Source organism: Chiroxiphia lanceolata, chromosome 1 (assembly GCF_009829145.1).
Source record: "Chiroxiphia lanceolata isolate bChiLan1 chromosome 1, bChiLan1.pri, whole genome shotgun sequence".
In the NCBI taxonomy this organism is placed as follows: Eukaryota; Metazoa; Chordata; class Aves; order Passeriformes; family Pipridae; genus Chiroxiphia; species Chiroxiphia lanceolata.
In genome coordinates, this window is record NC_045637.1 from 86,321,880 (window position 1) to 86,347,110 (window position 25,231).

The 25,231-nt window shown below is 39.6% G+C and overlaps 1 long non-coding RNA gene across 2 annotated transcripts; it reads right to left on the reverse strand.

Moving 5' to 3' along the window:
- Positions 1–12,007: 12,007 nt before the first annotated feature.
- Positions 12,008–14,628, reverse strand: LOC116795765. 2 transcript variants are annotated; one of them, XR_004360152.1, is made up of 3 exons: positions 14,420–14,628; positions 13,674–13,781; positions 12,008–12,117 (listed from the first exon to the last, which is right to left on the reverse strand). It is a non-coding gene; the product is annotated as an uncharacterized LOC116795765 (long non-coding RNA). The 2 variants fall into 2 exon arrangements; XR_004360153.1 differs by having other exon boundaries at positions 13,674–13,820.
- Positions 14,629–25,231: the final 10,603 nt, after the last annotated feature.

A 25,231-nucleotide genomic window follows, 5' to 3' on the forward strand; every position in this document is an offset into this window, starting at 1 on the left:
CTCAGCCCTTTCTGCAGAGCCTGCTTTTGCAGGAGACCTGAGCAGGCTGGTGGGTTATAATGTACCCAATTGGAGGCTCAAAGTAAGGCCACCAGATTCCTCAGGCGGAGTCTGAATGCAGATATAAAGGGCTGAGGCCCCAATCCACCAAGTCACCTTGCTTGTAAAAGAGGCTGGAGGAATCAATAACATGTAATTTACAGCATAGCAGTAATAGTGCAATTTTATAGTGGCTTTCAGTTATAGCCTTGAAATTGATTTCTTTACCTTCTATGTATTAAATATGCATAACACTTGCTGGGAGTAAGCCAAATGATGTGCATTAGATCCCAGTACATCAAACAAGGTCCAGTGTAATGTTGCCACCCATTTTTTTTGGGTGCCTATGGTATATGGTAAAGCTACATGGCTCAAATATGCTTATTTCTCTTTCCACATATACTTCACAAGTTGACAAGGCAAAGCTGTTAATATTATTAGCAAATTGTTATTTATAAAAAAAAAGGCAGATTCTATTGTAAGTATAATAAACATCTGATGGTGATTTGGGAAGAGATTGGTATTTGAAGTCATTGTGATAGGTCAATAACGCTACTCCTAAAACTGCGTACAAAATCCCCTCCCTCTTCTGCCCCAAGGTCTGAAAAAAAAAAATCTTTCCTTTTCCCTTTGATATCCTGACACTTTTTCTCCGAGAGCTCTAGTAGGAAACAGTGCTTAAGATTCCAGGGAAAAGTTCTTATCTATTGCCTCAAACTAGAGCTTTTACCTGCTTAACACCTGTAGTTTGATTGATAACACTTTACAAGATGTGATAAAGACACTTAATGCCATTAGCAATATTCACACACTAATCTTTGCTCAGAGTTACAGGTTCAGTCATTACTCACAGCAGTTTCTACTTTCAACTGCAAGCCAATTTATCGTGGTGTACAAACTTCGCTTAGGACGCACAGTCCCAGTATGATATGACCAAGCACATTCTTGTTTCATGATTAGATCTGTATGAAAATCAGGAGGCAGTGCCTCCAGTTGCTTTATATGTGAAGTGGCTGTGGACAAACCTGTTGCTGTGACAACATGAAGAGTGGTTGGGAGATTTAAGCCCAGGCTCAGCATGAAAAAATCTTCTTATTTCTATCTATGAGACTCTTCTCAGATCTGATGTACAGCCTGGTGAGATCCTACACATGTCTGCACACCAACCTTCAGACACTTTTGGAATACGACGGATATTTTTAATAGCACAACCCTGTACTTTGTTCTGCGTTTTCTTAGTTCACAGCCCCAAAGTTTGGAATGCCATAGTGGCCCAGAGATCCTGTTTTTTTCCCTGATCTAGCTTCTTGTGTGGTTACTGTTTGTTTTCACAAAATGAGTGTATGCTGCTCTGTAGAGTTCTCCCGATGCCAGGTAAAATATCAGATATTCAAACTAATAAAAAAAACAAAGAAAAAAATAAAGAAAATCAGACAGAAAGATCATCTTAATGTCCCCTGGGGCTGTACAGTCATACCAGTGGGAAAAGAAAATTTCAGCATGAAGGGTCTGGGAGAGAGGGATAGGTCAACCCTATAGGACATCCAGAAGTTGAGTGCTATTACTTGGACTACTGGTGTTTAAGGACAGTCCTGCCAGATGCAACTTAATAGCATTTTACAACTACCAATCTATGGACCTAGGTCAGGAAGGATCAGTTTCAGGTCCTCTGAGTGTGCCAGGCTTGTCTCTATTTTGATCTCCTTCCAAAGCAGCACTGCTGTCTGTACCTCCAGAGTGTCAAATCCCACCCTCAGAAAAATCTTTTCAACCACCGTGGGTGTCTGTGGATGGAAACGTCACTCTGATCGGCTTCTGGGTCAAGTTATTAATGAAACAAGTGTTCCTACTCATTTCAGGTGAAATGGCATGTTCCAGCAGGCTGGAGCTCTGTCCATGGAAGCAGGCAGAGGTCTCCTTCCCATCACTCTTTTGCATCACAGTTTCTCCAGTGGGACACAAAGACAAACAACATTTGTAAAGCTCTTCCTCACCGCTCGTTATGTAAGGAAGTGTTTTAAATTTTTTTTGGTGTGTGATATTTTTAAATAATTACATCAATGATCTTCATAAATGACAGAAAGTGATGCCTTAAATACCTGTTCAAAAAGCAACTCTGCTATGATCTCCTCAGCAGGACAGTTGTGCTTTTTAATTGTTCACTTCCATTGCAGAGAGTTACTAATTAAAGATGCCATGTAGGCCCACACAGGAAGGAAAGAATTTCACAAAATATCCTGTTTCCCACCCGTTGGATGGGAATAGAGGGGGGAGAGAGAATGAATCAAAGGATGAGCAGAAGAATATAAAGTTAAAGCTGCAATAGTGACAATAAGGGTTTGTTCTTTTCCACAGGAGCCTGTCCCAAGAAAGGATTCCTGATGGGACATTTCCTGTTCACATTGCTGTCTTTCTCATGAGAATCCACTCTCAGACCCCATGCCTCCTTGTGGACTCTGACACATGATGGCATCCAACTGGACCCTGACTGAGTAAAATAAGGAAAAGTCAATGACATGAGAGAGTACTGGTGGTGACGGAGTCTGAGGCATAATCCACAGCCAACACTCATGTTACAAGAACTGCAACAAGAACAAAAAACCTATTGGTATTTTTGATTGCTTGTGGTACTCCAAATAAAAATAAGGCAACAGATCTCAAGAACGTAAAGACACTTCAAGAGCTTTACTCCATTTCGGTTAATGCATGTTAAATTATACCTATAGGGTCTTGTTCCTATGAAAAGATTTATTGAGAAGTGTTAAGCATATCTGACACTTATCAAGAGTGCTTAGGAATAATCAAGATATACTGAATACTCTGTACAGTTGCCCTTGGAAAACTGCTCTGCCAGTGGTGCTTTTGGTTTAAACTCCTACTGCTATCCACCTTGAGTAAAGAACCCTCTATAAGAGGGTTTGAGAAAGGAATATGTGCTAAGTAGATATGGTAAGGATGCTGTCAAGCTGTGTGGTGGCATGCTGTGCCTATGTACTAGGATCTCTTATTGAGAAACTGGAAGCTTTGGAAACCTGAGATCTGCTGAATCCTGCCATTACTGATTCACACATTCTGGGCTTTGAAATCTCTGCCTCTAACTTGGTAACTCTCATAGATTTACAGAAACCTATTCAGACAATACTTGACCTTATGGAAAATATTCACGATTACTTTTTTTAAACTGTTGGCTAGGCTTTGATAAAAGGAAGGCAAAACCCCCAAACCAAACTTATCAACCAGGTGTCTCACTCCAAGTTTCAGAAGTTCGGTAGACACCAAGACTTGAAAGACATAAGTGGGGCATAAAACCATTATGGAAAGCACGTGAGGCAGAAATAAGAGAGAAATTTGATAGGTCTGACATTGTTAATGTTTTACATTAAACACAAAAAAACCTCCAAAATCTAAGAAAGATAGATTTCCTTACTCAACAGGACTCAATTAGTCCTAGAGAAATAATTTATTAGCCACTGAGAAAATAAAAAAAAATACTTTTTCCGCTCAAGCAAAAGGACCATTTTTTGAAAGTATCTTTTATTCCTGGTAAGGTGGCAGAAACTTTAAAGGGAATTGATAAGAGAAGGGCAGTGCTATCCTTTGGACTAAGGAGTCTGGTGCTCTTGTCCAGTGATGGTGATGTCTGTCTGGCTGTGGGCAGTCACTGAAGTCTGTTAGTGGCGCATCAATAAAAATACAAAGCCAGAGTCCTGTTCTGACAGGGAGCACAGTCTGTGTTGCTCTGGAGAAAGCCTGAGAGACAATCTTGGAATGTTTCTAGTGAAATTAAATGTATGTTTGAATTCCTGCTTCTGTTAAACTGATACTCTATTCCTCTACATTTCATGAAGGGGCTTATGTATTACTAATCTTAGTTGATCCTATTATTGGATAATTAATGCAGATGGTGGAAAACTGTGAGAGGCTGGATTTTCAAAAACGTCATCACATACTGGGGTTTCCAGTTTTGTCCCTAATGACCTTGTCCAGAAAGCTGTGGCATTCACAGGTGTGAAGACTTGGTCATGCACTTTTACAACAACAAGTGTGCATTTGCTTCTTTTTAGGCCGCTAGTGGTCCATTTGGAAGAACTTAGTAATGGTTAGAGAATACAAATTTTCTTCGGAATACAAAAATGAAAATAATCAAAGGCAATGTAGAACATAAGCTTTTACAATATTTGTGGATCTGAGGATTCAATATACTCATTGCACAAGGCAGCAACACAGTTTAGCTAGTTTAAATACATTTAAATGATCTCTATTGCATCTTAAAGAACAATCACAGGAATACTAACAGTTTGGCTGAAAATCAATAGAGCTAGCTCAGTAATTCTTCTTCTAGAATTACTCTCCTACCACTGTTGTTCAGGAAAAACAGTAGAAGAGCTGTCCTGTGATAACACTCCTTGGAGACAAACCTGCCAGTGGAGAGATGAATATTATCATCGGATAAAACTAAGGGAATATCATACAGTTCCTTATCATATCTGTGAATTGTCCATCAAGATTATCTCAGAATGGAAGAGAAGTTGTGAGAAGTGAGAGCAAGCATTACTAAAGGGAAGTCCAAGGGATTCTGTGCTTCAGAGACACAGCGGAAAAAATTCACACTTATGCTCTTGTATTTGATAATTTTCAGTTCCAAATCCGACTTGGAAAATCTGATTTAATTTTTGGTAGGGTTTTTTTTTTCCTTTACTTTTGACCAGTGGTTACTTTTTACCTGAAATCACTGTTTATGTCATTCAGTAGTTTATCACCAAGAACACCTGTGTGGAAACTGAAGGCGATAAGGAAATTTTCAATATATCACTATTTTCTATTAGCAAGGTGTGAGCACATATAGAAGTCACTATCTGTCCTATTTAAGTAAGATAAGGGAATTACAAAATGGGGTGTGTTCTACCAATGGTTAATATGTAAAATTCCACCTGAAGAGATAAACACTAGGAAACTGTAAATTAAATATGGACACAATGTCTCAAAAATGTTCACTAGGGAATTTTATCATGTATTTTTGTTCTAGAGCAAATCTTGTATTATTTCTTCTTTCTATAAAACTTGTTAATGGCCATACCACAGTGAGGTATTCAGTTACATCCCCCGGGAATTATGTTTGGGCAGCTTCTGGTTTTTATACTGGATTAGCGCTTGCAAGGATGTATGGTAGGATACAAATTTAGAGAGAGACCTAAGTATTAGAGAGTGGTTTTGGACAAACAAATCTTGAGGGATTGTACTGAGTTAATGTGAGGCTTCATCTTCATAACTTCAGTGCAAGTAGAGTGGAAAGGGGACTTGCCCTTTGAAAATACTCGTTTGAAAACATCCTGAGCTGAGGATGACACAACCAAGGGAAAGGACGGAGTTTTAAATAAAATTCATACTATTTACTTCAGCATATGGTCTCATCTGCATCTTAATTCAGGCAGAGACATCTCTCAATAATCAGATCATAAAAACTGTCATGTGTTTTCACAACTTTTTCTTTCCCTCACAGATAAAAGTGCCTAAACAGCACTGAATTCAGTCTAAACTCTTTTTTGCATCTGTGTATTCCCTTCTTATTTCTGGGTTCCCTGATGGAATACCAATGCTACTATGCTTCTCACTTCTTTTAGACTGAAAGCTTCTAAACTACTCTTGCCCTGTGCATATTACTGTGATAATGTTAGATTGATCTGCTTTGCCCAAACTGATGTATATGGGTGCCTGTAGTCTACCCTTCACACACAGCTGAAAAGTATAGAAACACTGTTGTCTAGCCTGAGGCATTCTCCTACCTCCATATTTAGTATGCAAATATGTAGTCTGGCTTTTCGATCTGTTGAATGCCTAGAGCATCTTACCTCTCTTGAAGAGTTGGTTTTGCTTATCTTACTTTCTCAAAACTTCTCAAAAATCTGCTTTTCTTCTGCATGCAAGACAAGAATTCTTAATGGCGTGATGCAGCATGCTAGTCCATCCCTAGCTGGGCTAGGAAAACCTTGCCAGTCTTGATCTGCATTAGTCAAGATTTCACTTTAACTATGCTTCTTGACAGATACTATACAGAAATAGTGTTTCCTGTGACACAAGATAACCAGGGGACTTTTGTCTAGCTCAGAGATCTCGACTGCTTCACTGATCAGCCCTATGTTGAAAAACCCCGTCATCCTGCTGCTTTTTAGGGTTCTTCTCACAGCTCCCTTTGTGAGTCATTGTCTTCTGGTAGAAAAACACACAAGTCTCCCTGGGTGAGCTTAGCTTTCCCTGCCCATGTCAGGCAGCCTACATTGCTAGCAGCTGGTTTGCTATATGAAGGGACTTAAGTGTTGCTTCCATTGAACTGAAAACAGTGGACTTGACGAGCTCATTGGCTTAATGAGGTCTGCAAACTGTCTTTGAATCCAAGACTCCCATGATGGTAATTGTTAGCACTTTTCAACATGGCAGTCTTTATATGGGGTAAATATTCAAAAGTGCTTAAGTGAAGGTCAATAAGACGTAGCTATTAAAATAAATAAATAATAAACCCCAGACCCATAATTAACAGATGTTTGTGGTCCTGCAATAAGTGAAACTATTTTAACAGCACTTTGGTAGAAACCAATGCTGAAATAACCCTTTGGTTAAAAGGCAACATAACTGTGTAGCCTGATGGGAAGGGCTCCCTCACTGAGAATAAGCAGCCCCTGGGTTTAGGGAACAGCTTACTATACAGACAAAACAAAACAGGACCAAAAGGAGGGTGTTTGAAAGAGCTTTCACTTGCAGGGTTGTACCTTAGGGGAGCACCTTGTCTGCAGCAGGATCCTGCTACTTTGGAGGCATCTGGTTCAGGCAGTGACACCTCACCTCATTTTCCTGTGAGTTGCTCCCATGCCTGGGGCAGCACAAAACAGGCAACATGGAGGAAAGCTGCACAGCAGACAAGCTGCATGTAAAGTCACAGCCTGGTTGTCCCCCTTAAGCTGAGGGATGGTGAGTGGCATCTCCAGGGAAGGGAGATAGCCATTTCAAAGACTTCAGGAAACCAAAAAATTTATCTCTTGCCTACTGGCTACTGAATAGGAAGGGGGAGAACACCACTTCTTGCTTTAGGAAATCTAGCCTTTCAATTTCCTTTGCTTTTACTATATGTGTCCAAAAACGAAGTGTTTCATTTTGGGGGTCAGAAGGAGCTTTTCAATGCACATAAGGTTTCCTCTTTTTTTTCATGGAAAAAAAATTAAGAGGAGGGAAGAGAGGAGTTCCACGAGTTTAACGCAAGCTTCCAAAAGATTTTGAATTCAGTAGTCACAGTGAAAATAAATGCTATTATTCATGCAGCCCTACTCACTTTGCACACAGAAGCAGTGAAATGATACACAAGTACAGATATTTAATTTTAAGGCATTAATTTACACAGTGAAGTAGCAAGATTAAGCATGAGTGTATATTTTGTATTCAGGACCTGGGTTTGTAGGCACATATGATGGGCATAGATGATGAAACTGAGTATAAATCCCACTTAGATTTGAGTTCTTCCCTCCGATAATGCCAGCAGCTTATGCTGTATATCTGATTGTTACTTGCTTTAGTAGTAATAACTTGGAGTAGGTTGGAATGAAAGCTTTTCACAATAAACCTCAACTCTACTGAGCTGACTAACTTTGACCCGAGTATTAGACTGTTTTCTACTGCAGGCTGCAGAGGTATGGTGTAAAATGAGAGAAGCATTTGCCTCTAGGTTGAGCAAATGAAACCCAATTTATGGCAACAAGAACTTTGGAGGCTAACTGGCTATCTCATATATCCTTCTATATGTAAATGAAATCACATGTAAAATATTATTAATAAAACAACTGTCACCTTTGGTTATTTTGAGCCTGGACTCTGCCAAATGCAAATACAATAAAAAATTTTAGAGAGAAAACTGGGTAAGCCAGTCCAAAATCTGGTTTTGGTTTTTTTTTTATAGAGATGCCAAGACTGTTTGATCAGCATGGGAGAGCAATTTGTTGACTCACAAGCCTAGCTCTCTCTGATTGCTGCTTACATAGCACTTTGGAAAGGTTGGCCAAATACCTTCAAGTCAAGTACCTTGTTATTATGAACATGAGTGCCAGTAACAAAGAAAAAATACCCTATATGTCACTGAATAATAAATCATGGAGGCAAATAAATGGCTTTTCTAAGAAATGCTCTATTTACATTTTGTCACGTGACATGGCTTTGCTTATGCTCATGGTCATGATAACACTTAAAAGAATTCTTCCTTTTCCTTGCAGCATCTTGGCATCAATCATCTTAGTGCAACTGCATATTCTGGGATCTGTTTGCAATCAGGCAAATGAAGCAATGAGGGAGATTTAGCGGTAAGACCAATTTTTAGTTTAAGTGATGAAGCTGTATAGGTAAACATAGCTGTCCTTATTCAGCAGTCATAAACTACCTCCTCACACAAGCCTTTGGCATAATTACTCGTGCAGAACAGGTATTCATCCTTTCTAAGCACCACATAAATGAGGCCATGGTAAAGTTATGTAAAGGAAATATGTATCCAATCTGATAAGAAGTCCCTAATAATTGTTGGTATTTTCCATAATATTAGTTTAGGGCTAGAGCCACAAAAAAGGTTTAGGCATGTAAGCTGCCTCATAGGCATTTGCAGCCAATATTTAGATCCTCAAAACCCCTGTTCAGCTACTGCCTAACCCTGGAGGCGTCTGAAGTCTGCAAGTGCCTATGTTCCTGCCAGTAAAATTCCTGAGGTGCCCAAAGGTCTGCTCCTGGGCATGCCTGAGACTGCCTCTGTTTTTTCTTTCTTCTTTTTTTTTTCCCTTTCCTTCCTGAGCTCAGTAGGTAGATACCCAGCTCATGCTTAAGCCCTGATGGCATCCACAAATGACAGCTTTCACAAATGTCCCTTGAGAAGTCCCAGTCGTCCCCCGACCACAAAAAAAACAAAACCAAAAAAACAAGAAAGTAGTGCAGCTGGTGGAAATAGAGATTTAACCTCAGTCTAACCCCTCTGTGGTGGCAGGATACCCAGTGTCAGGTCCTTCCTCTGCCAGATAGGGGACATACCCCCTTATTGCTACTCCAAGCAGAAGGCAAGGATGGTTATCTAGTCTAGGACATCATGAGGGTTTCCCCGATGAGGCTGATGCTCTTTTGCAGGACGTAGACCTCTCTCCTAGCTGTGTGAGGGACATCCCTGGAGCTCTGCCCCAGCTGGCAAGTGTCCCTTTGCCCTGCTGTCCAGCCAGCTGTGCTGTTTCCCTGCCCTGGTTAACACCCTGGGGTGCCAGGCACAGTGCCAGCTTCAGCAGAGAGGGCCTGGGAGCACTGCAGCTTTGCTTGCCTCTGGCCTGGTGATCCAGTCATTTGGCAGGAGGCTCAGATTGTGCTTCCATGGACAGCCAAAACAGCATGATGCTTCCCTGCTGCCAGATGTGGAAGCCCTTCTCCCTCACCCCACGGTCACGAGCCCCACCCTCTTGTGGCAGTTCTGGCATCACTGCCCTCTGCTGAGGTAGTTCAACTTCCTAAAATGCCAGAAAGATTCCCCCCCGCCTCCTGACACCCTTGGCAGGTATAGGTTTTTGCAGGTTTGGTGAATTATGTCATCGCATGAAGGGATCCAGGCCCCCCCAGAGCTGTCTGGGAGAAAGCATTGTGAGCAGCCCTGCTGGTGGTGATGAGCTGTTACCAGCTCCAGCAAAGACTTTCTTCACGCATCCCAGAATACTAACTAGGAAGCCTAACGCTTTTCCTTTGTTTTTCACAGAAGTTCAGCGGCTGATCTGCAAAATCAGCCTTTGGCCATCTTGCACAGGAGATGACAGTCACAAGAAGTGGCTAATGTAGGTACCCTACACCAAAGGAAAGCAGCTACTTTCTTGCCTATAAGAATACTTTTTCTATTGTCTCTTTAAGTGTCTTCAGGTGAATCATATGAAAGCAGGTGTGGAAATGTGCTTCAGAGTAATATGAATCATGTGAATGGGATGGTGGCATTTACCCCTTCCTGCTTTTCACTCTGTCAAATGAAGCCTTGAAGATCAAGAATATAGTGAATGCCAAATGTAGCAGGTAAGAGACCCAGTAGAAGGAAAGTTAGATAACAAGTCAGAACATAGCTGGGGCTGGGAGGGAGAAGCAAGAATCTGTGGCCCTCCTGATGCTTCCTGGATTTAATAACCTGTTGCTTCATGGTAAGTGGCCACCTCCTTCTTTAGTTAAAAAAAGCTAGAGAATCTCACAGAAGTTTTATTTGTGTCCTTCCTATTGGGCTTTTAGGTAGGAGAGCTTAGTATGGACCTTAGCTAGCCCGGTCAGGTATAGCTGGGCACCAGCATTTAACATTCCCAGATGGAGTGCAAATGCCTTGCTGACTTAGGCATGGAGCTGTGATTTACCTTTCTCAAATTACCAGGACTCTTTGGAGGCAATTTGTTGTTCATAAGTAGGTGGCTGCATAATTTCAAACCTGTTACTGATCCATCTTTTATTCTGGTGAAAAAACAACAGGAAAAATATTTTCTGTGGCCATCCAGATGTGGACGAATTGTGTACACACACGTACGTGCCTATATAGTTTCCAGTTCTCAGATGTATTCCTTGACTATGGTTGAATCCACATCTTTCCAACAGATAACCTCTGCTACATACTTGATACTGGGCTATGTTTGGACCAGAGGGTGGTTGATCACCAGAACAACTCCCAAGGGAAATGGTCACAGCACCAAGCCTGCCAGAGTTCAAGAAGCATTTGGACAATGCTCTCAGTCACATGGTGTGATTTTTGGGTGTCCTTTGCAGGGCCAGGAGTTGGACTTCTATGATCCTCATGGGTCGCTTCCAACTCAGGATATTCTATGATTCTAAGCAGCTGGGGCAATTGGCTGGCATGGCTGATAAGGTTTAAGTTAGAGAGTAGTGCCAAATGCACATGATGCGAGTTTAAGAAGGACAGGATTTGCACTTCACACCTGCTGGTGGTTCATTAGTTTAATGCTAGCTCAACTATGTGATGTATCTGATTTGGCCTCAAAAATAAATATTTAATTTCTCTGACTTTTCAATCTGTGGTCACTTCACATAAGTATCATGTCTTAATAGATCCGCTACAGAATAAAAATAATGCACCCAACTCCTTTTCTGTCTTACCTTAAGATTTTCTGACAATGTTGGGAGCTGTACAGCCTCTTCTATGTATCTGTGAGTTCCTACAGCTTCAAAGACAGTCCTAAACACCTGAGAAGTTCTTCCCAGTGATATAGAATTGCAAAGTGTCATTAACAAGCAGTGTGTTATGTTCCGTGAGAAAACAAGGAAAATGTTTTGCTGCTCCTTCCAGCTTCTACCACATAGTGGACTTAAAATGCCTGGGATGCTTTTGCTTTGCTTTCTCCATATCTCACCCAATTACAAGCATGGCATAAGCCATCTTTTTTCTCAATCAAAGAATTAACTGCAGGGTAAATAAATAGTGTTGGCAGCTTCTGTGTCTTACAACAGCTTGAATTTGAGATGTATTATAGGAGGTCTCTAGTGTTCCTGCTTTCTCCCCTGCTCTCAGTTCCGCTACTTGGTCTGTGAGAAAATGCGTTCTCCCGGTAGTGCCATATTAGAAAGGAGGGGTGAGTGTTTCCTGTCTAGTGGAGCTATCATCAAGTTTCAGTCCAAATAAAGCTGAAAGGGTCTGCAGATTGGGAGGCTTTTCTGGTGAGATTTGCTCTGTACATTTGTTTTTATAGTACTACGGTTGCCAATCAAAGAAGCTAGCAAGTCACTGCTTAATCCAATGCAGACTAAACAGCAAGGGGACTGGCTATGGGAATTTGCTTACAAAGAGATTTCCTGTTCTGTTTGGAGGTCAGTCCCAATAAAAATAAGATAGTAGAGGGATTTACTTGGTCCCTCAGCATATAAGTGTAGAAGTGATAATCCCAGATTAGTATGTGAAGAACACGGGCAGGAATCTGCAACATACCCACAGAGAGACTTTTTCTCTGTTGCATTAAGGGGGAAATCCTTTCAAACTCACAATCTATGCCTTAGTTTTGTCTTGGTTGTCTTAGTTTTCAGACCATGGCAAGGCTGTAGATCCTAGAAAGACAAATCATGTCAGGTTATTCTTTTGCAATCATAGTGGCAAGTTTCTCTGGTAGAACGAGCTAAACTGTTAGCATGGTTTACAACATCGTTTTCTTCTAGTTGTCTTGAATTTTTGTGTAAATGAGGTAGTCATCGCTCAAACAAAAATCCAACCTCTAGGCATAATTTTAGAGATTAGTTAGAATATCAAATTGCTTCATTAGTGCAATCACACTCTTCCAAATGGGAAGAATAGAGAAGTTTTCATTTGTTTTGCCTTGGGGAACTCCAGAATGTGTTTTTGGAATCACACCACTATTATTATAATAGAAGCTGATGTCAAGAGTCATAAACATAGGACACTCCTGGGCATCAGTGGCCAGTGCATGAAGAAGCACAACCTGGGAACTTTTTCCATGAGGCAGGGACAGTCTGTTCCTTCCATTATCCTCTGAAGAAGTAGAAATGAAGCTGCTTTTCCAAAGGGGTTTAAATGAACATCCTCTTCCTTCCTATAGTTCATAATACAAGTTCTGCAAGAACAGCTTCAAGGATGGTCAGATTACATAAATGAGTTTTACTTGAAAGTCCTCTCATTAACTAGTCTTAATTTGCATGCAAGTAAGCTGGTGCACTGGAAGGGGCTGTTGCTATTGAACAGTTAATGAGTGATACAGTTGTTTGGCTTATTACTCTCACAAGCCTTCCCATTCCCTCTGAGGAAGGGAGCGCAGATGAGATTTCCCACTGCCCACTCCCAGTTGTGAGTATGTGTAGCCCGGGCGGCAACAGCATGGGAGAGATCAAAATAAAGGGCTGCACAAGGGGAGAGCTGCAGTTCTTGGTGAATGGATATGTCAGTACCCAGAGTTACTCCTGGTTAGGAGTTAACATAAAGGAATTCACAACACTGGTCAGTAAAGTCATAAGGGCCATAATTACAGCCACTGCCCTATCATACCCCTTTTACCCCCTCCTTTCATTTCATTTAGAACCATATGCCAGCAAGCAGTTTTGTATTACTAGAGTTCAGCTGACCCTACGTCACAGGTGAACCGTTCCTTTTAAATGTGCTACAGGCATGAGCATGACTCCTGCTATTCCAGTCTGTTTCTGGCTGCTCTCTGTCCTTTGTGTTATGAAGCCCCATGAATTTTTCTTGTTTTCCATAGAGTTTGTTTGGCCCTGTTCCTCTGCATATCCCTCTCCTAGCAGATTATCTATATTCATTCTTAACATATATCCTAGAAATTTTCTCCTACCTTTCTGAATAACTTTGGTTGTGAAGCTAGCAGATTCATCCTGACATTTGCCAGGGTTTTGTTCCCTTGTATGTCTGTTTGCTTTCAGAAGTATACAGACCCTGTTTTTATCTCTCATGCCAGTTTCACATCCATGTTCAACATGAACGCTATGAAGTTGAAATCTATGTTTAGTTCTTAAGGATACAGACTTTTCACAATTTCAGCTTACTGTGGTAAATGCATTTTTTGCCTGTTGGGACACTAAAATTCCTTTCATATTTTGATATCCTTTCCATATTTCAAGATTCATCCATTTTGACTTACATGGTCTGGAGTTGAGATTTGTGAGGATTCTCCTTTTGGGATGAGGTGTGTGGAGTTTATGGCAGATCATTTCTTTTCCAAATATGTGTTTGATTCTTTTTTGCGACCCTGGCCAAAATCTTTGTGTGTACTTGCATGTACATCCAGCTGTCGAGCACATGAGCTGTATTTTATTACACTCACTATTTCTGTGAGTCTCCTGGTGTAATGTCAAGTCATGAGATACTTGTGTTGCACTCATCTGCACTTTGTCTTCATAGTGACATTGATGGCAAAGCCAAACAAGCAACAAGAGAAGGCATCCTAGACAATGGGGTCTGTGCTGCATTTCTTTAATTGGTAAATTAAACTTGATATAAAACTTTGCTCATATCAATATCTTTGCCTGTATACATTGACTTGGTCAGTAACATCTATTTGTTTTACTAAATCTTCCATTTCTTTTTTTGGATATGAGATATAGTGCTTCACAGTTCTGGGTGTTAATTGTCTAAATCAATCTCTTCTTATGACATTGGACTGTTTGGCATCTGTTGAAAGCATACTGCAGATTTCATAGTCTTACTCATCCTCACTTTGGGTTTCCTCACATGAGAACAATTATAGTTTTAGTCAAATATAAAATGGTGTCATGTGGAAAGAGCTGTGATATCAATATTGACTGCCGGTGGCGAATCTAACTGTACTAACTCAGATTTGCTAGTGTTTTCTATTTGAAATTACTGCATTTATGCTTTGTGCACTACCTTTTTGCTGTTAATTTCTTCAGTGCTTCCTGAGTTGTTCAGTACTTTTTTTTGAAGTTAGAGCTTCAACTTTGCCATATGTCAATTAGGACAATTTCTTAGTTCCTCTATAAACTTAGATCCTGGAAAGCTGCATTGAATTTCCGTCTGCAGCACAGGTTGGCTAATCTGGTTGGTAGCAATTCTGCTCAGGGAATTCCACACTCTCTGGTAGATACTGTTGTTTGGCAACATTTTTCTTCCAATTATGACACAAGGCATCAGCCCCAGTTCCACCAGCCTTCCTAAATTCTGACAGGGATCGAATAAAGGTCTTATACACCTTTGACTTTCTCAGTGACTTTCTCTAGGTGGATAGAGAATGTGGATGTGAACTTGTCAATTTGTTGGTTTCATGATAAAAATGTTGCTTTGCAGAACTGTGTTTGATAGTTATCTTGGCACAACTGATTACCGATTTGCTGTTGATCTGCATGTAGTTTCTTTGCTTTGGAAATTATAAGCAATACTGTTTATTTGGAAGATAACCAATTATGACTCCCAAAATATATTCCTCACTGCTCCTAGCTTGGTCACTAGCCTCCCAAGACAGACCATCTTTCTACATGTCCCTGCCCTCATGAGTCCTGGGGGGCTTCCAGGGCAGGCTGTGGACTGTCTGAGGATGCTGAGCCTCCACCTAGAACACCTTGAAGCCTAAGAGAAGGTAAAAATCCTGATTTCAACCCAGAGACATGGCTTGGCTCCACCTAACCCTGAGCTGAGGAACAGAGGCACCACCACATCCGCTCCTTCCGCAGGTGGGGAAGGCAAACACAAAGAGTTTGCGAGGCACCTGCCCCACCCATAAGGGTGAGGGAAGTTTTCTGGGGGTATGTGAGGGTCACTCTGGCTCCTAGCAGAGGTCAGTCCTAGCCAATTCTTTGAAGAAAAAGCTGGCAGAGGTGCACAACCCCTCCCCAGGTACAGTGCTGTCTCCCTAAGTGCCATGCACCTTGCTACCCAGCACCAGTGTTCTTTGCTCTAGCCCTCTTTCTTTCCTCTTCTCCTGTATGAAAGTGTGCACATTAAATGGGCTGCCTTTGTTTATTTCACCCTCACTACACAGTTGAACTTTGTCTTAAGTAAAATACAGTCTATGCAAAAACAATAAAACTGCAACCTCTGTACTCAATTTTTCCCTAAATGGTACAGTCTCTAGGTATTTACAGAATTTATGGTGCTTTATTCCATAAAGAATGTTTTTACTTTCAATGTTTTGTGTGCTTGAAGTAACAAAATATTTCATGTGATATTTGGAAGCAACAGTAGCTATGCAGTCTTTTTTAAAAAAAACTCTTTTGACAATCCCCATAAGATGTCTAATATATTTACTTTGAAATTATTTTGGATTCACTACATGTTTCCTACAAATTAAAGCTGATACAAATCACGTGTTGTATTAAGTACTTGATCTTCTCCCAAAAAATTCAGTTACTTTTTACTCAATGGCCTGTCCAAACAATGAATTAGTTTCTTCACTATCTGTATAACAAATGCCAGCCACAACATTTTTTTTTCTTTTGAAGTGCTTCTTAAAAAAAGCTTACATCTCACTCAGAGGAAACTTTTTAAACTAGTAAACATCTGAATGTATCTGGAGTTTTTAAAGATTTTATTATTATCACTATTGTAAATTTAGTAATATGCAGAACCAGAAACCTCACTAAAACTCTGAAATTAAGGAAATACTAAAACCAGCACATTCATCTACATGTAATTTTTCATAATTCCCTGAAATGCATTATTTTAAAAAGTGTCTAAAATGATGACCATGGCTGCTAAAGAATGTTAGTGAATGCCCATATTAAAAGTTTCGTTCTTTTGATCAGAATTTAGTTACACAGGGAAACATGCAGACATTTATGCAGAAATAAATGGAACCAATACTGTTGTTTAAAATATGATCATAGAAAGTCAGACATGTAAATGTGAATTCTCTGGTTATTTTCAGTCTTCCAAAGTGGGAAGACTCAATAATAGCACAATATATGTTTTAAATATTACCTGTTGTCTGAGTATTAATAAATGTGTCACAGCGTCAGTCTCATATGCCATAAATAAGATGTCTGCCAACAAAGGAATATTTTGTGATGTATTGTGATGATGATGCAAATGAAAAACTAGGATGCTAAAGGGCAACAGATTTTGGAACAGTTATCCTGTGACACACGTAGTGAAACAACAGTGGGGTTTTTTCTGGTCTAGCTCAAGACAGTTTCAAAAGTTTCCTACTGTATTGTCAGAATATATCGGACACTTCTCTCTTGATGGACTTTGTATGTGGGTAATCCCTGATCATGCCAAAAATGTCTGAGACCTGCATTATCTTCCACATGGGAAGGGACAGTGAAAAAATTGTCTCTCAAATTTTAAAGGGAGCAGTTTAAGGTATATAAAATAACAAGAGTTAGAAAGAATTTAAATCTAGTGCTCCTGTTTGGTCAGTCAGAACAGGAGGATTAAAGAACAATTCACAGGCAAGAAGGCAAGAAGTTTGAACCGCTAGAAGACTTTGCATTGTTCTTCTAAATAAAACGCAGAAATTATATTTTGAAAATACAGCCTAGATAATCTTACCATTGCACTGTGAGACAGAGCAGTTAGTATGCTCTCAGAGCTGATCACCCACTTAAAGTAAATACATGGGTGGGTAAGTTATGAGTCAGACATATTTGTTGAGCTGCTTCGATGGTGGAAAGGGCTTTGGCAACAACATCTTTGAAGAAAGCCACTTGATCATTATGGATAAAAGTGCTGGAGGAGGGGCTGTTCCACCAGTAGGTAGAAATGGGGAGAAGGGGATGTGTGAGGCTCACCTCAACAGCCCCTCATCAACTGGGGCAGTCTGGGATGGGAAACAGGCTAAAGGACAGCATATCACACTAGTTGCTGTGTCTGTAGCCTCCACCAGTTTGTAACTTGGCAGGATATGCCCAAACTGCATCAAGGGGCAACACAAGCATTCATGGTCCCAGAAACCCTCACAAACATGGCACTGAGAATGCCCAAAGAGGCCAGTCTGGCTCATGCCCTAGGTTGTACGCTGTTAGAAAGTTTCTCTAAGAAATTACAGATCATTGAGGTAGAAAGAGGGAACAGTTCTGCCTGCAGCAGCTGTTCTGACTTCATAAGTCTTCAGATCCTCTTTCTTCCCACTCAGCAATCAGGAATTGAAGAGGTGTGTCTGCATACCCCTAACAGGCTGTATTGTGATGGAATTTCCCAGAAGGTGTATTTGCAACATTTATGACTTTACTTTTCCATGGAGGAGCTCAGGAGGTCCAGAATTTGGAGTCTCAGAAATTTGAAGGTCAAGCCATTCCAGACAGACAAGAAGGAAGGTAGGCAGGAGGTGCTACCTAGTCCCCATTCAGGAGGAAATTATGTTGTGCCTCTTTTCACCTCCCTTCAGTTTAGGGGGGATAAAACTGCTGAATGATACCTCAGACTTGTCAAAAAAAAACCAAACAAAACAAAAAAAATGGACAGAAACAAACTTTTTTATAAATGACTAGAATAAAAGATATTTCTGAACTAATATAAAGCTATAATAGTAGCCAATACATACTTTTTGCCAATTTATTTGCAACCACAATGAAGTGTATCACATCTGTTTTAAAGGTTATATTTTTTCAATATAATAGTTCTTATTCATTTTTAAGCTGAAAAGATATATATGATAGAACAAGGGACTACTACCATTATATTTTAACAGCACTAAGTGTAATTCACCTCTGTGTATTTAACCACAACATACAGAAATTTTTTGTGAAATTCTTCCTTTGTTTACAGTGGCATAACTCCTACTAACCTCAGTTAATGTGGAAAAAATCAAGACTTATTTTAGAACCCATATCTGGATTTAGCATCTAAGTTTAGTTGGGTGAAAATCCTAACTTTTTTTTATTTAAGAATTTATTTTGAACCTACTGCTTTTGATTGGAGCTTTCAAAACTGTGAACCATGTGATATGCTTTAAGTCATACAGTTAGAATTAACCCTGAGGATGGCCCTGGGTCATTTCCCCATTTTGGTCTCTCCCCACTGAGCTCTCAAATTTCTGCCTGAAGTTTAAATACTAATTGGTGACTATGCAGGCATTTTCATGCTAATGAGGTATAACACAAAGTAAATGTCTTTTTTGTGAGGCAATACTGGCTCACCTGGTATTCAAAAAGAAATAAGTCTGAACGTAACAAGATAGAGATATATCCATATAAAAATAGAATAACAGAAAGTGCACCTTCTCTCCCCCTTCCTCAACAGATAAAAGGCTGCTCCATATATGAACACAAAAGCTGAGAGAATCCTAATTACAGCATTTGTGGAAAGCAAATTACAATCTGTTTAAATTTTATCCCTGATAACAATACCATTTTAATGTTGAAACTGCTAGCACTTCCTTTTTTATCATATTATTCTTTACCTCATGAAACAGTCTCACACCCTTCTCCATCTCTGTAGAAAGGATTATCACCTGCATTTACAGGTAGAGAAAATTGTGACAGAAGCCATGGCCAGAGCAGGGCAGGACAATGCCAGGAAAGTGTCCTAGCTGGGCAGCCCCTTTCCTTCTCCTCACCCCAGAGCACATGGCCTCCTTTATACACACTGGTTGTCTTCCTTAGAGATGGGCTTGTAATTGTAAAAAGATGGCTGAAAAAGCCAAGTTTGCATTCTATAAATGGTTTCTTGACCTTTATCACAACTCACAGTTCTTGTGGGTGTGGTAAAACTCCTTTAATCATTTGGCCTTTGTTTCTGTTGCTAAACAAAATTGATCCAGGGAGTGTGTTTGAGCATCTGTGCTGCCTAGCTTTGAGTACATCGCCTGGTTGGTTTTGACCTGTGCTGAGTGGTGCTCTCTAAGGCAAGACCTGGTCCTGGCACAGGGAAAGCAGGGAGCAGAAATCAGTTTCAATACGGAATAGAGAGAGTACTGGAACAAATTCAGATGCCTCTTGCCCAAGACAGACCTTGAGGTTCAGTAGACTTTGCACTCTCCAATATGTGTGTCTTCATAAACAGTGCATCAGACTCATATGATGAAAATACCATCTGGTCGGCTTGCACTTTATTTAAGGAATACTGGACTGAAAAAAAACACACTAAAATTGTACCTATGTCTTTGGGTCACCACTGCACGGTGTAAAGGACGAAGGTGGGGTGGTAGAAAGGACAAAGGCTACTGTAGATGTAGTCAGATCGGCCTCCAGGCCAGGAATACTCCCTGGACTTGATTTATTTAGCAGTCTTTTACTAGCACTAGAATCCAGACAAATAATTTTCCTACTCTAAAGTTTTACTGTGTAATTTACTGTTTGCTAATCCTTATCTGGTTTTTTTAGACTTTTAAAATCCCTCTGCATCATGCCAGCAGACCTTTGTAGAAATCTGGGGGAAATGAACCAGAGTTAATGTAAACAACACCCTTTCTTTTTAACCATGGCAATATAATTTTTGTCAGTTTAATTTTAAATTATTACAACACTTTATTCAATATTAAATAGTTAATATTTTTCAAATATTGAAGTAATAACAGTCAAATTTAATGTTTCTGAGCTGGGATGATAAAATATTCAAAGTATTTTTAAAATTTTTCTCTTTTTTTTTCTGGCATTGCCAAAGTGTCTTTAAGATCTCAGTTCAAAAATATATTCATACCTCAGGAAAGCCTATAACAATTTCACTCTGTTAACACATAATTTAGGAATATCAATCTTCTTCATCATTCAGGTAAAGCAAAGCTGTCATGCCATTGATTTATAGGTTCCAATGAATGCATGTCATCTTACAGAAAACTAGGAGTGTTGCAGATCTGAGGTTTCCTCCTATTATTCAGATGCATCTTGAGAAAAGCTGTTTCTGCACTTATGGAATAGCTGCTGTTCCAAGATCAGAGATATTCATCTTCACTTTCTACCAAAAAGCAGAATTGCATCCAGCATGTAAATCTACCAGCATCTTAGTCTGGTAGTATATTCATAAATACTGAAAAGCACATGCACAGGCTTGGTACTTATTGGAACCAATGAGTAACTCATGTGCATCTGAAGGTAACTGAGATTCTTTTCTCTAAGCTTGTTATTGGGTATTAAACTTCCACTCCACTGCTATATCAGAAATACAGGTTGAATATTCCATTTTTTCGTGCCCCAACATGTGGTTAATGAAGCTTTAGAGTGAGCTGCAGATAAATGCTGAGGACCTCATAGACCTAGACCCAAAGAAATGTTAAAAGCTGCCTGAACCAGCTGATTTGGGTATACTTGAGGTTTGGCATTCTCATAAAGGATGTTCATGAAAAGAAAGAAACTGGAGATGTTTGGGAAGCCTAAAATATACTTTAATCAACTGTAGCAATTTATAAGGAAGTAAGTGAAAGTCTGGTTCATACCCTCAAAGATTCCAATTCCCCAGAATTCAGTTTTCAAATTCATTTGAAATCATGGGAAGTCAGTTACATTTGAGACAAACCTAACTGAGCTGAATCTGTGCATAAATCTCAGTTGGTTTTATTACTTCTAGTTGTTTGAGGTTTGAGGGATTTTTTTAAATTTCTTTTGTCATTTCTATTAACTATTGTTTAAAAAAACCAAACAAACCCCACACATCAGTTCAAAAAAGCACAACAGAAGATCTTTTACTCTAAATTGATTCCATGCTGATGATCTTGATATAGAGGACACATGTTGAAGTCAAGATTGCTAAATTACATTAAGGATTGAAATAACTGTAATTCTACAACACAGTTTAACAACTTTGAAATATATGAATCAAAAAGATTTTATTTTTCTGTCAGCAAATGTGCAGGACAATTAATTTCTTTCATGGACAGAAAGCAATTTTGTAATGAGAAGTGAATGGCAAACTATTTCTCATTTTGTTTTTTTTTTTTCTTTAATATGAACATTAAAGAAGAAGCAGGTAGAAAACATCTTGTACGTGTTTCCAAAAATCTTACCACGTCATCTGGCACAGTAGGTGTGTTCTTTGTTGATGGACTTTTTGAATGGGTCAATACCAAATATTATAAAGGTGGCACATGGAAAAAAGAAAGAAAGAGTGTTAAGGCTCTTTACATCTGTAAATCAGAAGTTCTTTCCTTTGTAGCTTTATTTCAAGACAAACGTAAATATTTTTATAACAGTGCAATTACTCACTGTGAGTCTTACACTCTGTATTTCTACCGTAAGTTATATTTCCTACAAAAATTGTGGAGTGAAATCCTAGGGTTGGTGTTTTGCAGGAAAGCACTTGGCTGATCACAGTGTTGGCCTTCTGGCCATGTTTTCAAAGGCTTGAAAAGTTTCAGGCTTGTCGAATGCAACCTAGGACATTTCTCTAAGCCGGTCTTTTGATAAATGGCAAATTCATTTACATGTAGGGAAGGTGCTAGGTTAGATTAGGGGCCATTTCTGATTTCGGTGTTTTCATCTGCTATGATAGACTTCTACATTAAGCCCAGATGTTATGTAGTAGATTTAATACAAATAAAATAAATGTTTCAACTTGCCCAGTGTTGGATTCCCTTAGCTCTGTGCAGATGCCTTGGCATAAAGAGCAAAACCCTTTTTGTGAAACGTAGTCACAATGAATTGGATTTTTCAGAGGGTAAAATTATGTTTCACTTTATTCTGGTGAGTCTGAAGCCATCAGACTCCCATCAACTTCAGTGGAAGTAGAAAAATTATGTCAACAGAGAGGGTTTCTGAGGGACTAACCTTAAGGCAGTAGCTGTATTCTGTAACAGGTCTAACCTTTCTACCTTGTGAGAACTGACAGTTGCCTCTCAGCTGCTTATTTTGTGGGATGTTCTGTGGTACTTCAAAACAGAAAGTGCTATACCAAGTCCATTGCTTTGCTTATGTTGTTTTTTAAAAAGAACCTGTGAATAATGGCTACTTCCCATGTGAACAAAGCTTTCCTGAGCCATTGCCCAATTATATGGTTTATTATACTTCATGCCCTCATTCATCTTGGTACCTGCATCGTCCTGTTGTTGTGTGTCTGGACCCCCTTGAAAGTGTTTGAAAACAGTAAAAAAAGCATATTTGTTGTGGTTGGCCTTCAAACATAACCCCAGTCAATGGAGGGGATAGGTGAGCACCAAGGCGAGCTGCTTGATTGATAGTATATTCAGTTTCCTATGAAGGAGTGTGGGTTATTAAGCCTGTGCTGGAATTCAAACATTATGAGGTTCTAGTGCAAACATCACTCCTGAATAGCAGGAGTGCTATACCCCCATTTAACAGAATTCTTCATTCTCAGAAAGCAAAGCAAAAGTACATATACTGCCTTCCATCCTCATCAATAAAGTTCTCAAAATCAGGGCTACATCTGAATAAAGCTATTTCTCAGTGTTTGTGTTAGGTTCACTCCTCACAAGTAGGGCAGCTCCTTTCTCTCCTCAGCAGAGGTCAGCGTTTTGAAAGCTGAAGGCTATTAGGAGTTCTGGTTATATGCAACTGGTTGTGTGATGTCTGCTTGTACAGTACATGGCTATAGAGTGAGCCAACTGCATCTTGCCCAGAATGTTTTCCAAGCGCACATTATGGAGGCCAAAGTAGTTTGGGTTAAAAAGAGAAAGCTAATCTACTTTATAGAGCCCATTATACACCATAATTTAAAGCTGCTCTCAATTCAGATTCTAACAATTTGAAAACTTGACAACATTGTGTAGAAAACCATCTGAGGGGCTGAAATGCATCAAGGTCTGGAGTCACAACTTGAAAACTCGTTACCCCTTTTTTTTACAATTGTAATAATTTGAATGTCTCTGAAGGGGACTATTTTAAATTTCTTTTTCTTGCTACTCAGCTTTCCTTGAAACTTATGAGTCAGAAGAGTAATTCTGAAGAGTCTGGAAATGTAATCATAAGATCTGGAAGAATGGCCACATAAAACATGTTGCTAGCTTAAATAAGACATGAGACAGAAATTTTCATTGTGCCGGTTTGATAAAAATGTTGAAATAACAAATGGAAACTATTACTGGTTTTAAACAATAACTATTTTTAATTTTATTAGAGTGTATGTCTCTCTAGTTGCAGCTACAAACAAGGATGCATTGAAGGTCTCTACCAGGTTCCAAGGCTGTGCAGGTGCTATATGCATCCTATGTGGTAAGTCTGTAGTCTAACTTTAGCATTTAAGACATCTGCTTTAAGACAGCTGCTGACTGTCTAAATATTCATGGTAAATATCTTAGTCAATACTCTAGTGCTATTTACCTGTTTCCTGTTTAAGGTACTAACCTTATCATTGTTAGGGTTATGCTTGTTTTAATTTCAGCTCTCAAACAATAAAGACCCAGGCTACTTGAATTAATACAAACTGTCTTGGGTAAAGTTTAAAATAAAAACCTGACTTTTTTTCCTACCATCACAGAGTCTTTATTTGTTTATTTATTTACTTTACATAGGACGCCGATTTTGTTTAAGTTAATACAAAATCAAATTGTTGCAGGGCAGACAACTTGCTGCCCCATTCTTGTGCTGCAAAACTCCCTGCAGTGGCACATGCAAGCTCGGGTTTTCCATTTTAACAGCAGCTGGGCAGACAACTACATGTATGGGTTGAACTTTGCTCTGGCTGACTACACCTGAACGGGCAGAGGCTCTTTTCTTCTGCCTCTTCCCTTCTCCACAGCAAATCTGTGCTTGTCAGTTGTTGATATAAGCGCTGCATGCTGTGCTGTAATGTCCCACGTGTAAAAAAGCGTTGGAAATGCCACCACAGCATAGTTTCTCCTCCTGTTGCTGTTAATAATGCTACTCATCTATTTATCAGTGTTGCAGATAGCTATTCGAGAGTGCAAAAATCAGAGGAGAAGAGGGTATTTTGCTATTGTTTAAGTTTGTCTGGGTTCATATGGTTCCAGTGGTCTTTGCAACATCATTCAGGAACTGAGACTGGGACACTACGTGTGTACTGTGCCCATCTTGGAGATGTGGGCTCCACCTTCTGGGAGCTTAATTTAGCCATCCACCACCAAAGCACTGTGAGATGCACTTGGCATTAGACACATCCAATTCCCAGTAAAGCACTTCAGCATGTGGTGAGGCACTTGGGTGAACAGGGAAGGAATATTAAGATTTTAGATGGGGTTATGGACTTTTTGAAAAGTTGTTGTTTTCTATATACTTTGTCTGTTCAGTTTGAGCCTGAGAGATTTTAGAGCTGCTGAGCACTCCTCGCAGAAAAATTCAATAAGAGCAGCAAACACAGAATGCTTTAAAAATCAGACCTTTTCAAGAAAACAGCAAAAAAGAGTTGGTATTTATGGAAGCTTCTGTCTTTAATGTATAAAACAGAAACTGGGAATAAGAAATCTAGCAAACTCCACTCCTAGCGTAACAACATAGTATCTCTAATTTCAATCAGGCACAAAAAAGCACGAGAGGATACAAATTTCCTTGAAGCTGACCTAGGAGAGCAAGTGACTTATCACCATATTCAGGAAAAGTGAATTTGAAGGAGCTTCCATGAGCTGAGTCATCCTTTGGACTTAGGGCCTGCTAAGCTCAGGGAAAGTCTTACTGACTCTCACCAGGTCAGATTCTCCTCCTAGTAATGTTAATGGGAGTTTTGCCTTGATGTAACTGGAAGTAGCAGAATTATCACCTATAAGAGAAATCCCCCCTGCACATGTACATCATACTATATATACAATATTTATATAGTGAGTGCTTTAATTTCAGTATATGTTTCCCCAGCTCTCAAACAATGGTCTCATAATAAAAAATATTAATAAGAGACATATGTTTT